Consider the following 13,091-nt stretch of genomic DNA (forward strand, 5'->3'; position numbering starts at 1 on the left):
AATAATAATAATAATAATAATAATAACAACAATAACAATAATGATGCTATTATTATTATTATTATTATTATTATTATTATTATTATTATTATTATTATTATTAGCCTATCGTTGTTGTTGTTGGTCGTTTCATCCCTTCTTCTTCTTTTTTTTTTTTCCATTGTCTGTACAATTTCCTTGACTGGCAGAATTCACAGTTTTGGAAAATATGAGTTGGTTTGTTGTGGCCAGTCGTGCTTTTCTCAAACTCGCGTTGTTTTTGAATGGGCTGTTTGTTGGAACTCCAGTTCCGATTCTTCCTACCGCCGTTCTCCTTCAACGGTTCAATCCAAGTGGAATCTTTTCCTGGATTTCGTGGCACTCCACTCTGCCTCTTAGTTACATTGTATCCATCTCTAGTGCTGAAAGATATACACGGTCATCAAGAAGATATGAGGAAACGCAACCAAAGGAAATAACATGTTTTGGAAATCGTCTCGGTATTGGATTTACTGTTGGGAAAATTAAGATCGCTAAACTTGAATTTTGAGAATATGCTCATTCTACCCGGTATTTCGATTTTGAAACGGGATCCTGAAGTGTGATGGCTGCAGTCCAGTGAATTGCTGGCCTTTCCTTTCTCCTGCTGCTGGATGCCTTGGGAGTACAACGGATTGTGTTGGTTTTTATCAACGAGTGTTTACAATTCAAGATCATATATACTTTCTGTATTTATGGAATGTACATAATACGTCGTTGGATTGGGGTTAGCAAGTGGGGTAAGTGATTTATTAAGATGATTTTCGCTCACGGTATGTGAAAGACAAGCCACCCCGCTAGCATTGCCTAACTACTATCTTACGTTAGCTACCCAGTTCCCAGCGAGCTGCTAGCTATTTTGCTAGTTGGCCAGCTTGAGTCCATGCACAGTCTTAAGCTCTTTGTCTAAGGACCCCTGAAGTTGATTATAGCGTGCTATATGTATAATTTCAGCAATATATTTTTTATTTGAATAACAATAACTTATTGTACACTAGTATACCATGACAAGTGAATCATGGGACTGGTGTTTTGATAAGAGCAATGACAAAACTTAGCATATGACATGTTCGTTTGATTGACTCTGAAGGCATTGTCGACACCGACAGCTAGTCTGATAACGTTAGCCAGACGGGTAGCAGGGCAGCTAATGGTAGTAGTTAGCCAGCTAGGTTGGTGGTTGTATTGTATAACCTCTCACCGCGTGTATATGGTCTACGAAGAAAGCCATTTGTGTATTATAATGCAAGTGTAAGTCATCAATGTCATCAGGTGTCCACGTAGTCACTTGTGGCACGCCGTATTCACACACCACATTACAAATAAGCTAACTTTAGCTTGCTAAATAACGTTAGCTATTTGGTCATTACAGGACATGTGTTGGATAGCCCTAGGGCTCACAACACATTGTGAGCCAGTTTACCAACTGTTGTGAAGACACTTCAAATAATGAGTATCTGGTATGATAATGAATCGTGTTCGGCAGAAGTTCGAGCCAACTATCGATAGCATTTGTTCATTTGGATTTATCTTAGTACCCAAGCTTCTTGGTAACAATGATCATTACACTCGCTATGTCACGTTAGCCATCTCAAATGAACTTGTTTTCAGGCCTTGTCAAAAAGAACTGAGCATGTGAATGCTAGCGTTATTTAGCGGGGAAATTGGGGAGGTGATGAGATCTCTAAAAGACAGATTAACTATTTGCAAAAGCACATGATCCAGTATGGCAATCACTGTAAAGTGCACTGGACTCACACGGAAGGCACAAGTATTGCTTTGGTTTTGCAGAACAAGCACAAACTTTAGCTGCTAGCAAGTCAGGCGCTTGCTAGCTTTGCCAAAATGACTAGTTAGCCATGTTGTTGACTGCAAGTAGCTTGAAGGGAACTTGTGTTTTGATGTGTGCAATACACCGAGAACCCAGCACAAGTCAACTTTTCCTTACTTAAGAAGTTGAGATTGTAAGCAGCTGCCTGACGAAACCTTTTATAAGATAACGTTTGCAATGCAACAATACAAATAAGTCTCTTGTCCAACTACCGTGCCTTGATTGACCTGCAGATTACCTCAACTCTGAGATCAACCCCATTCATTTGTCTAGTTGTCATCGGCGACTTTTTAAACGGGATATTATGTTTGTCCAATCCAACCTATAGCTGCGCATGAAATAAATGCCACGACACTTGTGAGATTTTCCATTTTGCATATGTAGTATGCAGGTGCTGTAGTTGACACTGTCGTTTTCTGCGGGCGAAGTTTCATTTTCTGAAGGAAAGGAGAAGCTTAAGCATGTCAAAACATATCATAGCTCTAGAATTCTATATATAGCTGGTAGATCCACTATTAAATGCAGTTTAAACACCCTGCCATAAGCCTCCTCTTAGAAGTAGTAGTAACAGAATGGGTAGAATGAAGTATTGCTCCAAGGGTTATATCTGGTGTTCTGACATCATTGCATGGTGTTGGTGATTGAAATATGTAAAGGGCACTGCCTTGTCAGAACCTGTGGATTTACTTGTGGAGTTCCAAAAACAGTTCCAGTGGCCTTTGTAAAGGAAAAAATGTGTCGATCCTCTGTGAGTAGCAGTCTGAGCAACTACAAGTAGACCTAGCTAAGTAGAGTGGTTCTCATTTTGGAATTGGGGATCACCCAATTTATATAAATTAGTTGTTTGCATGCCATAGGCCAGTCGACATCATTACGTATAGTCTACACAGAGTAGTCTCATATCATGACGGATGTTTTTGGTTGTGGACAGAATGGAATAATTGGCAATTTTGAAAAGTGTGCTAAACCACATTTTAACAAGAAATTGGACGACAGGAGACGGAGATTGCTTTCATTTAAGATGAATGAGTCACTCCGTATTTACTCATCACTGGGTGTATAGCTCGTCTGTATTTTCTTGTCCTTTTAAATGTGCATATTTGTATGTGTGTTCTTTAAATTGACATTAGTCCTGGTCAGTAGCATACTGTTGACAGTGACAGCCACTTTCTATGTGCCTTATTGACTCATCAGGAGTGTCGTACTGTAAGCAGGGTGCTTATTTTTAGGAACATGGAATAGCCTAGTGTTGAGGGAAAACACTGAATGCCTGTGGAGTTTGAGTAACTGGTATGAATAAACTACTTTGGTATTCATACCCATAAATCCTTGCTGTGTATGCTTAAAAAGAAACGACACAAAAACAGTTTGGGGTGTAACTGTGTGCGGCCATGCAGTACAACACTGTTCATTATGTAGACTATCTTGGTCTTTCTTCATGGTTGAGTATACACAAGTAGAGAACAGAGGATATGCCACAGCACTGCCAGGGGTTATATAGCCCTGTGTTGGCCATAATTGTTGCTGTTGGAATGAAATGTGCTACAAGAGATGTTAGCTTGTCGTGGAGTCAGTAGCCTATGTGTGTTGCAGAATAATTACTTGGCATGGATGCCTATCTGGCATGTGATTTCAGCAATCTATTTGATTTTTTTCTCTTTTGTAGTAGTGCTATTGTTTCAAATAGGATCTGCTGATTGTTTTTTGTATTGCAGCCCACCTGCTACATAACCCTCTCTTCAGTTGACTGGCTGGGCTTAAGCTTAAATTGTCTTCAGAATGAGTTGAGCCCCAAATGGTCCATCCAGAAACCATCTGCAGGCAGAGGCGGCCACAGACTTTGGAACTGTGTAAGCCTTTTTTAATTAATTGCTCACATTGGGCTGCTGGCTAACAAGGAAACACAACGAGGTTCCCATCAATGTACCAGACACTGCTAGTAATTGGTTATTTGTGTGATCTGACAGAACAAAAATCACATGTTCCTCTTCCATCATGAACTGTTGCTAGAACAATGTGGCTGGGCGCCATTGGGCATTGAGGATTAGAATGTCTACCAATACCTTGGCCTGCCACTGATGCTGCATAGTAAAGTTGAAGCCCTTTATAGCCTAATACTAGATTTGTTGCATATCACAATTTGACCTAATGGTTACAGTATCGGCTTTTGTCCCGATATTTAGTCAGTCTTTGTTCTCAACACTCTCCAGCCAGCTGATTTGGGCTTTTTCAGCGGTTGCATAATGTCCCCTTGATGTGCTATCTTGGACTTTTGCCTAGAGTGTAGTGCTGAACTGCTGTGTGGTTCTGGAATGCAGGCAGCCGTTTTATATTTCCATGCCATTCCGGTGCCCCTACTGGATCAGGTTCTTTGATTTCACACAGTGCATGGCAGTCTCACTCTTCCTGGATCTCTTTTCAGCACCTGAAGATGTAGCCCAGTGACAGACCTATGTGTCTGCTGGGTATTGCCTGAAACACAAGAACACTGACATGAATAAATCATTATAAACATCAGACAGTGGTAGACAGTCTTAAACAGTCTGAATGATGATCTGCTCAATCAAAAACTGTGTACAAAATGGTCCGCTTAGTTCAAATCCACAGTATAAAAGACTAATGAATTCCTCAGTCAGCCACACTCTAACCTTGTGGTGACTCAGGCAGTTCACAAGGCTGCCGGATTGCAGCACAATAACTGCACATTAACTGCACCTACTCTGATGTTGGGTTAAAACATAATTCAATCGCTTGAGCAGGAACATTGAGTTTCTCCTTTAAAAATATCTTGTCCTAGAGTACATCATGTCATAGTCTAGTTGAACTATGAATAACCTCCTTCTGTAGAGCTGCTCTTATGACAGTACACAAGTACAGTCTACTCTACTCTACGCTAAATACTTAATTAATACCTGATGTAATATCCATTGAAAGAACTGAGATTGACAAATGGCTCTTCTATAATAGGTTTCAGTCAGATAAATGGGGTCCATCCATATACCTGTTCATTCAAACAGATCCTTTTGAAATGCCATCTCAGTCATTGCTGTGGTTGGTGAAGAAAGTGCCGTCTCGGTTCTTGAAGCTCATAGCATTGACTAAGAATTGTATAGCTTAGAGCAATTGTGTCCAGGCATTTAAGTAAGTCATATAAGCTTAGCTCAATTGTGAGATCCGTTGCAATTCAAGCTCAAGATCAGTTTTTCAGTATTTCAGTTATTCATTTTTCATGTCAATGAATGTAGAATAAGCTTAATTAGTTTCGGAACCAAGCAATGTTCAGGCATTGTTTTTTTTTTTCAGTGTGTGGTGATACGATGCAGATGGTGAGCTAAGCTCATCTTTGTCGTTCTCAGCTTCCCTGGGCTGTTGCAGATAGGTTTGAGTTTGCAGATAGGTGTTTGGCAGACAGCTGTCTGCTGTTTATTGTCATCCAAAGGCTGTGAGTCAGAGCTTCAATTAACGATCTCTTTGATTGTAGTAGTACCAGAACTTTCTTAGTTGTCAGTTCATTGGCAAACATGGGTGCCAAAGTCTGTACACCATGTTTTATCTAGCCTAGAAGTACTGTCATTGGTTCCTGGTATCTGCAAGCTGATAGTATGTCAGATTATGTAACCTAAGCTTCCCAAGAAATAGACGTAGAGACTTCTTAAAGGTTGGAATAGGCTTTCTGCAGGGTACGTGTGCAGTATCCACTTTTTGTCCGTTAATGTGTTGCCAAAGTATGCGAACGCATTCGTCAAGTCATACAGATAGCATGCATTAGTTATACCAGGCTCCAAGGGCGAAGGTTTCACTGTATTTTAAGGTGGTTATTAAAATCTGTTTTACGAAGCCAAATGTAGGTAAATGTTTGTCTGTAGTTAGTAAGTTAAACTTGGATTTTTTTCACACACCTCAGCTGGCAGGTGCGTCGGACATGGCCCATGGGTCACTCAGCAGACAACTTGAAACGACCACCGCACACTGCACCGCACACTGACCATTTCTCAAAGAGATTGCATGATGAAGGTCTAGTACAGAAACTACTAGGGCTGTAACGATATTGTATCGAACCGAGAAATCGCGATACACAGACTCACGATACTGTATCGTGATACAAGGAGGCAACATCGTGATACACCCTTACAAAGTTTTGACACCCATCAGTCCAGAAAACTATCACATGATATGAAGTGATAGTGCTTCCAAGCTTCAAATCATCATCATTATTATATTTAAACTTTTAAAAATGATATGTAAGCTTAGCCTCTTGTAACCTATTCTACCTACAATCTATCATAGTTTTATTCATGATTTTGTTTGATAACATTGGCAAATGTGAAATTGTGGGGTGTATCGAACCGTAGGTCAGAAACCGTGATACAAACCGAATCATGAGTTGAGTGTATCGTTACAGCCCTAGAAACAACGTTCATTAAAGTAAAACAGCGAAATGGTGTGCGGGAGTTTTTTCAAGTTGTCTGCTGTAGTTAGTAAGTACCATGTCAAAGACACTGGTTGTTATCTTTATAATTAGGGCTGGGACATTAATGCATTGATTTAGATTAATTAATCACAAAAATTAACGCGATTAAAAAAAATAACTCATTTTAATCGATTTTAAACCAGTGTGGAGGGCAGCATTTCGCCTCATGGTGAACAGTCTGCTGAAATTGAGAAGAGTTCTCTCTTCTTTTAAAAATGAACAATATTTTTAGATTAAGCTTATTTATTGTCATTATTCAAAATCCATGTGAAAAAAATTCTTTTCACTGTTTACAAGTCAGATATTTAAATGCGATTAATTTGATTAATTAATTTCAAAGCCTATAGATTAATTCGATTAAAAAATGTAATCGAGTCCCAGCCCTATTTATAATGTTACGTAAAGACAATTTGGTGTACTTAAACCTGTGACATGTTTTACGTATTGTTTACCCATTTCATTTCAAATTCCATAGTTGACAGACTTCTTGAAACAAGATTCTTTGATTCTGATCACCATCCTGTTGCCTATCTAAGGACCCATTTTAGGCTCATTATTTCTATGTGACCCATGCGAAAGAGACTCATCGACTGGTAGGATGGAAATTTGGGCTTCTTGCCTTGGATATCTGAAATGTAAATTAAGCTTAAGAGACAGCATTGTGTCCTTTCACGTAACTGCAAAACCTGGCTTCCCAATGCCCCAACTGAATATGCAGCCTTTCTAAGGCTGTGCAATATATCGAATTTATGTTTTGATATCAATACTGCTGTCAAACAATATCAAATTTCATAATATCGAATTGAAACCATATATTTGACATTTGTCTATACTGCCAAAAGGTAAGTTAGGTTCCGCTAAGCGCAATGCATTCCCCTCCACTTGAGCCATTGCGAGCACAGATAGCAGTCTTACTATCCAACACTCGTGTAGAACACTACTGTGCGTTTCTTTGTAGCCACCCACTGGCAATGCTGTAGGGAGGGAGATACTGAATTGTTAAGCACAATTGTTTGTCTTTAAAAGACACATTTTTAAAAAATCGTGATATCAATATTGACTGAAATAATCATGATATTGATTTTTCTCATAATCGAGCGGCCCTAAGCCTTTCCCAATTCTAATATGGACTGTAGAATTTTCAGACCGTTTTCCGCGAACTTGAGATTTTGAAAAGGCATGCAGTTCGCAGCATTTTAATCTGTTGCCATTTGTGTGCAGGTGTGTAATGTCACACGTGCTGCTTTGCAGACTATGATCGGTTTGAAGTTCATTTTGTATTATATTTCTACAGGCTATCCACAGCTTGAAACAGCCTGTTATTTTCCCCAAATGTAACAACTGCTTTGTTTTTAACTGAGTAATATTGATTTAATAATGTTTTTTCCGAGACGTGTACAGATGTCTAGGACTGTTCGGTCATTAACATTCTCCTATGAAAAGTAGAATATTACAGTAGGCCATTATCTCTTAACACAGCTTGTGACAAATATAGCAAATAACACTGCTTTGGGAAATCTTTGAACTGTGGAAGGTAAGGCTCTGTCACACCACTGATATTCAGTCCCCCTCTTGGCATCAGCCTCTCCTGTACTCTGCGGCTAGTGCATGTAATTTGTCATTTGCAAAAATGGTCCTTGCAATGAGGAGGACATGTGATATAATTAGGCTCATCAGCACAGCTCTCCAGGTGCAGTCATAATGTTTGTGGCTTTAGCTTAGACTCGCATAATTGCAAGAGGTGGATTTTTTTAATGTGAAGGCTGCAAACATAAAAAGGACCACATGTCAAGATGTCAATGTTGATGGGAAAATGTGGTTGTTGGCATCTAGATAAGTCACATCATAAAATTGCCTGAATGCACTCAACCCTTTTACCCGAGCTCGCGGCTTAGTAGCGAAAGACTCAGTTGGAGAAAAAGACTATTCAAAACAAAGACATTTCATTGTTTAACTGGTGTTTGCATCATGTTGCACAGTTCCTCAGTTCACATATTTAATGTGGTGTAGTAGGACATCATGATCAGATATGCTCATTGGAAGAAAGCTCCCAAAAGGCTTGCATCATTGTGGCAGCAAATGATGTTGCTCGAAGTCAGCAATGTCTTGGGAATTAGGCCTTGTGTATGAGTTCATCTGAAATCTGTCTCGCAAACAAGATATTTCCACCTTCTTTACCCCCGTGTCAGACATCTTCTGAATCCATACTACATGTAGAAAATCACATGTTTCAGAATGCTCCGAAAAGCTGCCACTGTGGTCTTGGTGCAAATGAATGCTGCAGTAAGCGTACTCTTTTTTTTATCGCACTTTCAGGATTTTGTGTCTCAATTTGAAATGTATATTTTTCAAAGATTCGTGATGTTAACATAGTGAATTATAACGGAAGGTGCTCGTAAAATTTGCCCGTGTTTCAGACTTATTCTTGTGGGATAAAGCTCATTCTGCAGCAGGATTAATGGTGAATGGAGTCTAGATATGCAAAGCACATTCTGCAGATCTCTCAGTCACTCAAGGTGAAAGCCTGGAGTGAACTGAAGTTGAGAGCTGGGGCTGCTCTTTGAGGTGTTAAATCTCCTTGGCAAATTGAGAAAGATACCAGTGAGAGCCCTTCCCTGTGATTAGGCTACACTTCTTCAGTTTATTCAGCTACATCATAGCCTTGCATTGACATTGTAATTGTAATGCTCACACATTGATCTGGTATATTTGCATATGAATCGAGCCATTTTCACATACTTAGTGGTAAAGGGACGTTGTTTGCCAATACACAACCAATGGTAATTTCCTTGAAAGGGGAACACAAGCAACATTTTTTCTATTTTCTCTGTTATTGTTTTCATAGTCCATACAATACCCCTGCCTAAATGCCCATGAGCAGATTTACTAGCTTATTGCGCTATCCATTTCTTTCTGTTTTATCAGGGTGATTGATGTCTGAATGGCATTTTACGGTGACAGAAGCTGTAGCGCTTCAAAGGTCTCTGGTGCTTTGTTGAGTGGCAGCGAGAGTATTTTGCCCTGTCACCGAACCCTGGAGTCCCATCATCAGTCGGAGTGCCATGCCGAGCCTCATGCATTTCTATTTCTGTGCACAATCCAATTAGGGGGAGGGCGATGCAATGTGGCCCATGCCACCGAGGATTGTCTGGCAGGAGAGGAAGAAAAACTGCTTGTTTGTTCATCATCCAGCCATTTTGTATCACACTGTTTTCCTTTTTCATAGATTTTACAATAGCATTGATTTTGCCACATATTTCCCCCTCTGATTGCTCTTACAGCACGGTGGGTTATGCACAGGCCATTAGCTAAAAACCACAACTCAATACTAAGCCATTTTTGAAAGAAAAAAGAAATCACTTGGTGTTGGGGAGAATGAAACAAAGGAGAGGAAAAAAGGGCAAAGTGAGCTCCTCAGAGCCTGCTTCCCGGAATGATTCCGCTTTTAAGCACAGTGTTCATCTGATGGATTGTCGAGAGAAAAATCTGATCCATCTTTTTGCTCCGCTGGAAAAACCTGCTGCCGGGGTGCCTCTCTCGGGGGCTGTCAAAGGGCTTACATAGCCGTTTCCTGGCGCGGGGTAGAGCAGGAGGCCAACTGCCGATTGAGTTACCAATTGCCTTTGTGGAACTGCTGGTTGCATAAATTGGACCCACTCAACTATTTACTTAAGCAAACAGGACAGCTGTGGGTTCCAGCCCCTGCCACCGCGTTTTCTAAAGCTGGCCATCTGTGATTGGAGGGTGTGCAGTGTGGCATGATCAAATGGCAGGTCGTGACTTCCATTCCCATGGGGGTGGTGTCTTCTGATAAGAACACCACACTAAAATAGAGAGATTCGGTTCACCTCCGCGTTCCTGGTCACAGTCATTATTCAGTGTTTGACTGGTAATGGCAGAGAAATGCATGTCAGAGAGTTGTGAAGACAAATGATTAGGTCACCCGCCTCAATAAATTGAGGTCATATTCCCTCTAGGGTCCTGGAAAGGAATCAGATTATGAAAATAGCTTCTTAATCGTCTGTTTTTCTAGAGAGCACTTCAGAGAGCTCTTCAGTGGGCCAGTGGCAATAGAGCTGCCTTGAGCCGAGCATTTTTTTTGAAAGTTTGAGGCTAAATGGTAGCAGACAGGGTAATGTAATGCCAAAAATATAATGTGTTTGTTTTTCTTGCTTTGTTCTTTGCAAACACAAGCATGCTGTGCTCGGCCTGTGTAGCGGTGTGTCTTACAAAGATTGAATTTTTAAAATGTTATGTTTCTCACTATTTTTTTCCCTCTGTGTATGCTGTTGAATCAGAGGTTGCTTAGGCGATTAACATGGTGCATTCATCCATGTTCATTCAATTTTCAAATCCCCACACAATTCCACCCACACTTCCTTATCAAGTGATACACGACCATTTTCAGTCTGTATTGTATTTCATGGGATTAGACTGACAAGCCCTGTGAATTGGTATTGATTTTGGACAAGCTTGGCTCTGTATCTCTCCTGGCTTTTTATCTGCTAAAATGGTGTTTGGTGCATCCATTCCATTTGACCCTCCCATCCCCATACGTATTTTAGAGCAATCGGATGGGATGGGGAGGACCCAGTGCTGTTGCAGTTGCCCCTGGTGTTAATTATTAACTTGTGATGAGGGTCAGGGGCCACGAACCCTCGGCTGAGGAGGCAGCTTCTTCTGCCGCCCTTGTGCTCACCGAGCGAGGATGGTGGATCACTTTATGGGACTTATTTACAGCTGCTCCGAGCAGCGGAACAGAGCTGTTAAGGGGTTGGCGAAAAATAAGGTTAAAGGTGCAGTTTCCAGAAGCGCTTAACAAAATGAGCACACTGAGTGGGTTGCTTAGGAGCGGCAGGACTAGCCTGGTGTTGAACCTTGAATCACTGTCATTCATGTGCCTTTCCACCCCTAAAAAAACTGCTGTCAAGAATGCTGCTCTCCATGGTGCAGTTTTTAATATTGTAATGTAATTAGGCTGCTGAAAAACATTTCACTTATAAATAGCCTCATGAATAGCCTCATTGAGTTAGACACATGACCGGGAGGAAGCACTGCTCAGCCTGCTTACTTGGCAGTCTTATCATTCTAGATGACAGATGTATGTAATGTCAACAACCGGCTCCATTCATCTCTGCTTTCCCCCTGTTTTACGTTGGAGGTCAGCAGGGTAAAATACTGGGTTCCATTAATAAGAATCCCTAAAGCAGAGGATAAGCTATTTTCATTTCAACGCAAGTCTACAGGGTGTCAATGTTACATTCAGGAAATACTGTCAATTTATATATAATTTACAATTTTGATATGATGACTGACTGACTAAGCTGCATATTTTGCTGTGGGTATGCTGACAGATCTGAACAAAAAAAAAACAGGGGTGTACAGCCTCATTATAGTTTAAAATGTATTGAAGTGTCATTTTTATCTGTGCATTTTTATTTTGATTAGGAACTGAACAAATGGCCTACTCAATCAGAATATAAATATACACCTCAATAGGGATAAAATTGATCTGATTACAAATTTAATCAGATTGGCAGGGTTGTTGCAGTCTGTTACAGCCTTCATAAACACTGATTGTGATTGTTTCTGGCAGGCTTCCGTGGTGTGTTCAGGTCCATTGGGTAACATTGTCTCCTGTTAACGGGTTGCCACTGTGACTATCAGAACATATTGTGTCACTTTGATAATGGTCATGTCTGCTGCATTTAGATCACACCGTTGCCATAGATTCTCTCCAATCAGGCAAACATAGCTTGTGATGTTATTTAAAATTCTCTCCCAATAAACTTTTGGTTTTCTTTTCGGGAACCTAAGCTGTCAGGTGCGTTGGAGTTGACCAAGTCGGTAATCAGAAAACTAAACAAAACTCTTAGCTGATTTCTATTACTCACAATCTTTCGGTCTTAGACCTGATTTACCTGATGAAGGTCCAATACTGAAGCGTTGTGAATACATTTCTGTCCTGTGCCGTGTTTCATTAGTGGCTGCCCTGTTGTTGTAATCCACATCAAATTGCTTACCAGTTATTACCAGCTATTGTAGCCTATTGCTCTGGCCTAAACTTATCCCAAGACTGGTAGGACATTGTCCTATTCATGCACAGAAAATGGACATCATAAATCTACATGTATTGTTCTTCCAACATTTAGGTAAAGATTGGGCATAGACACAGATCTTTTGAATGTTGAGGTCTCTTCACTTTTCTTTTGCAATTAAGCAAAATGCTTAGGCTAAATCTAAAGAGACAGCTAATCCTTTGCTTTTGTTTACATTTAAGCCAATTGAGGTGTTAAATATGTTAAATATGTTTCATTTCATTGGATCAAATTCTAAGCAGTGTGTGCCAAGGACCTTTGCATTAGGCCTAGTTTTCAAATCCGTAGCAACATTGTTGATTCATCTCAACTGTTTCAAGCTCTTGAAAGGGACTTTACACTTGTCATGTTCACATTTATTCACAAAACACTGCTTTATGTCTTGGTATGGACTCATATGGAAATGGCTGCATGCTGACGATGTAAAAAGCTATTTTCCTGTTCCGATCAGACATCTTTTATATTTGCCTGAGCCCCACTGGTTAGTTGTGTGTATTATGCTTAAACAATGTAAGTTAGGTGATCAGCGTCTGTAAGGCTATACCATATCCTCTAGCCTGTGGCTGAAATGTAGCCTAGATAATACCCTGGAGTAGGAGTCTGTCAAGCTGTTAACTCCTGCCAGCAGTCGCAAGGCGGTTAAGTGCTCGGGGGCAATTGACTGCTCTTGTTG

At 40.4% G+C, this 13,091-nt stretch overlaps 1 protein-coding gene across 3 annotated transcripts in view; it reads left to right on the forward strand.

Moving 5' to 3' along the window:
* Positions 1-323: 323 nt before the first annotated feature.
* LOC134439225 (zinc finger protein 609-like) overlaps positions 324-13,091 on the forward strand; it is a 108,377-nt gene continuing 95,609 nt past the window's right edge. For 2 of the 3 annotated variants that reach the window (XM_063189120.1, XM_063189118.1), the window contains exon 1: positions 324-758. The gene's annotated coding sequence lies outside the window, so the exon portion shown is untranslated. Of the gene's footprint in view, positions 759-3,564; positions 3,700-13,091 lie in introns of all 3 variants that reach the window. The other variant, XM_063189119.1, reaches the window with a different exon arrangement.

The sequence above is a fragment of the Engraulis encrasicolus genome, chromosome 22 (genome assembly GCF_034702125.1).
Source record: "Engraulis encrasicolus isolate BLACKSEA-1 chromosome 22, IST_EnEncr_1.0, whole genome shotgun sequence".
In the NCBI taxonomy this organism is placed as follows: Eukaryota; Metazoa; Chordata; class Actinopteri; order Clupeiformes; family Engraulidae; genus Engraulis; species Engraulis encrasicolus.